Source organism: Gadus morhua, chromosome 22, assembly GCF_902167405.1.
Source record: "Gadus morhua chromosome 22, gadMor3.0, whole genome shotgun sequence".
NCBI lineage: Eukaryota > Metazoa > Chordata > Actinopteri > Gadiformes > Gadidae > Gadus > Gadus morhua.
Window position 1 is genome coordinate 20738200 of NC_044069.1, and position 3997 is coordinate 20742196.

The following is a 3997-nucleotide window of genomic DNA, read 5'->3' on the forward strand; positions in this document are numbered from 1 at the left end:
GTGTGTGTGTGTGTGTGTGTGTGTGTGTGTGTGTGTGTGTGTGTGTGTGTGTGTGCGTGCGTGCGTGCGTGCGTGAGTGCGTGCGTGTGTGTGTGTTTGCTTGTCTGTGCATGTCAGGGCTGTCAGTCTTTAACGCCTCCACAGAGTTCTGTCCAATCAACAGACTTTTCCACCAGCTGCGTGATAATTGTCTTGAATAGTTTGTCAGAATTCAGAAGCAATATTACAGTAGCAAGCCCCATCCACTCAATTGATATAAAGGTGTCACTTCAGGTAATCTATTTGATGTATTAAAAAAGTATAATATATATATTCCCGTATTTGACAGACAGACAGACAGACAGACAGACAGACAGACAGACAGACAGACAGACAGATAGTCCGATAGACACGGAGTAGGAGGTTGGGCAGAAGCGACGATGCCAATAGGGCTAGGCGAATCGCTATCTAATTAAACCCCTACCACGTAATCCCAACGACACCATCCCCCCCCTCCTTAAATCCACTACAGCACGCGCCACGGAGACGGAGCGGGGAGAGTGTGTGCTGCGCGCGAGAGAGAGGAACGTATTTGTACTGCCGCCTTCAGTCCGCTACTGCTGCCTTCACCGACCTTACTCGCACGCGGGGCGTTGATGTGGATGCACGGTGGTTAACATGTATTGTCTGTGCTCGGCAGCAGTAGCAAAGCAGCAGTAGTCCCAGCCCAGTGGTACAGGTTTTCCGTTGCAGCATAGCGGAGTTTTCCCCACAGGCTACCGAGGACAGAGGGAGACAGAACAGGACAACACAGCACACAGAGCATCTCTTCTCGGCTCTTTTCCTCCTTCCTTCCTCCTTCATCCTCCTGCATCTTCCTCCACATCGGCCAGTGATTCGAAACGGAGCCCTCTGTTTAACCGGTAAGAAAGTATTGTATGACTGACGACATAAATCAATCAACACTTTTTTCCTCTAGAAGGGCTGAAATATTTAGAGGCGTTGTGGTTAATAGTTAATGTGGCGTCTGACAGCGGCTCAGCGCGGGCCACGGCGCGTGCCATTGTTGATCAGGAAATCCGTGCGGTTTCCTCGGCGGCAAAGGTAAACAGCGTTTGCATGCATGCACAACGATTTTAATAAGATAACGCATTATTGTTATCGCGATGATAACCTTGAACCCTATGTCGATTCTACGATGTAGATCGGCTGTGTCTTCTTTAAGTCAGGCTTTGGGTCCAACTGAATCGCTATTGTTTTGTTAAAATAAGAACACATCAGTGGTTGCATGTCCCGATTCCTTCCATACTTAGGCTATTTATGTTTAAAACATGCAATGTTAAATAAATAAGGCAACGTCGTATGGCTTTTTAGGCCATCGAATTTATGAATGAAGTGTGTCTTGGGGCACGCGATGCGGAACACGAGGCGAGGATGCGAACGGGATGGTTCCTGGTCCCAACTCTAGAGGTAATGTGTAGATAAAGATGGACTAGAGCTGCTCTCAACTGCAGGACAAAGTGGGCTACAGTATGTTAAATCCTACATACGTACTCTGTAATAACTCAAGCTTACCTATTGCAGCATTGCTTGTGTTTCTTGGGTGTTTGCCACACGATTCTATTCTGCTCTGCCATATCATCTAATTAGTGGCAGTGCATTAATTAGCACGGTAGAGTAACAGGAGGGAGGCACTATATCGTTGAAAACTGTGAGGCGGTCACTATTGCTATTGGAACTATCAGTTGAAGAGGAACGATGATGCTGTTTCTTGGCGTCACACGGCGTCACGTTTCACGGATGCAGACTGTATCGCTCACTCTAACCTCGGGGTGCCCGTCAGGGGCATTGGCGGATTCACTGTATCGGTGTAGTTTCAGAATTATATCTTCAGAATTGTCTCAGAGACAACATGTCTCATCATTATTGGTGTAGATGGAATTTAATAGAATGCCCCTGCAGTTGTGGGAATTTCTAATGAGGTACTATAGCACAATACTAGTCTTATGACTATAGACGTATGTTGTTAAAGGCCTACTATCTATATTATACACTAGTATGCCTATGTAAAGGATATAATAATACCTAAAATGACAGCATTTGTAAAATGCCTTAGCTATCAGTACCCATCGAATCAAAGTTTTATAAAGTGCAGTTTAACTGCATAAGAGACAAACGAGTCAATAACATGAATCTTAAGCACACACACACACACACACACACACACACACACACACACACACACACACACACACACACACACACACACACACACACACACACACACACACAAGCACGCACGCACACGCCCACGCCCACACATACAAGAACTAATTGACATTGATTAGTAGTAAATGAACATTATTCAAGGTAACCAGCACAACTTGATTTCCATCTGGCCCATGTTCTTAATATAGCCACCAGCATCTTGCTGCAATTGTTGTTTATTGCTTAGTCTTTGTGTTTAGCCGGCGCGTGCTAATGCTGGTCTCGTTGTTACATAAGGAGCTAAATGTGTGGTGGAGCAGCGACATCAGTCCCTGTCACACTTACAAACAGCTTCCACACACACACACACACACACACACACACACACACACACACACACACACACACACACACACACACACACACACACACACACACACGCATACGCACACACAGACGCACACGCACAGGCATGCGCTCACAAACACACACATAAGCACTCACACACACATTCTAACTCTTGAATACTGTACACTGCATATTCAATTAATAATTAATATCATTTATTGAATGGGGGCTGAATGGAGCCGAGAGAGTGAGAGAGGGCGATAGAGAGCATGCTGGAGAGAGAGAGAAGAAAGAGAGAGGGAGAGAGAAAGATAGAGATAATTTGAAAAAGAGTGAGAGAGAGAATGCAAGAGAGACATAAAGAGGGAGAGAGAGGGTGAGAGAGAAGGAGAGAGAGAGAGGGAGAGAAAGAGAGAGAGAGAGAGAGAGAGAGAGAGAGAGAGAGAGAGAGAGAGAGAGAGAGAGAGAGAGAGCATTTGAGGGAGTGAGAGAGCACGCAAGAGAGAGAGATAGAGAGAGATAGAGAGAGAGAGAGAGAGAGAGAGAGAGAGAGAGAGAGAGAGAGAGAGAGAGAGAGAGAGAGAGAGAGAGAGAGAGAGAGAGAGAGAGAGAGAGAGAGCGCAAAATAAAGAGCATGAGGGAGAGACAGAGATGATGAAATAAATATTAGACTAGAGCTCTTAAAGGAGAGAGCCCTTATAGGGGGGCGGCCGTGATCAACACTTACTCTATTCAGTACTAATCCCAACCATTGTGCACTCCTTGAGTGTTGTACACTAGGCCACTTCCCTGGCCTCTGTGCCACTTCCCTGGCCTCTGTGTGATGCGGCCGTGTACAGTAGAGCTCATAAAGGACACCGTCCGGGAGAAACGCTTGATGCGGTGACCCCTTGGCCCGCACTCGTCCCAGAGAAGGACATCAGCCATGTAAAATGGCTTGAAAGTCACTGTGAATTAAGGTTCCATTACGTATAGGCAGGTCAGCTGTAAGTCAAAGGATTATGGAATGCATGTATTACACACGCACACGCAAACACACAGACGAATACATAATACACATACACACTCGCACATATCTATATACATGTACACAGACAGAGACGCACACACACACACACACACACACACACACACACACACACACACACACACACACACACACACACACACACACACACACACACACACACACACACACGTACACATACACATTTACACACGTACAGACACAGACACAAACACACACACATACACACATACACATAAAGATATACACACTATATTTTATGTCTTGGCATCTCAAGTAGGACCTTGACACCCTTCGTTGGACCTTGGGTGGGCTTAGATTGGCTTGATTCCCCACATACCTCCCCATCCAACACACACACACACACACACACACACACACACACACACACACACACACACACACACACACACACACACACACACACACACACAC

The 3997-nt window shown here is 46.2% G+C and overlaps 1 protein-coding gene across 4 annotated transcripts in view; it reads left to right on the forward strand.

Moving 5' to 3' along the window:
• The first annotated feature begins 441 nt into the window (after positions 1-441).
• LOC115535662 (hippocalcin-like protein 1) overlaps positions 442-3997 on the forward strand; it is a 37672-nt gene continuing 34116 nt past the window's right edge. For 2 of the 4 annotated variants that reach the window (XM_030347061.1, XM_030347062.1), the window contains exons 1-2: positions 442-902; positions 1014-1083. The gene's annotated coding sequence lies outside the window, so the exon portion shown is untranslated. The remainder of the gene's footprint in view (positions 903-1013; positions 1084-3997) is intronic. The other 2 variants (XM_030347060.1, XM_030347059.1) reach the window with 2 other exon arrangements.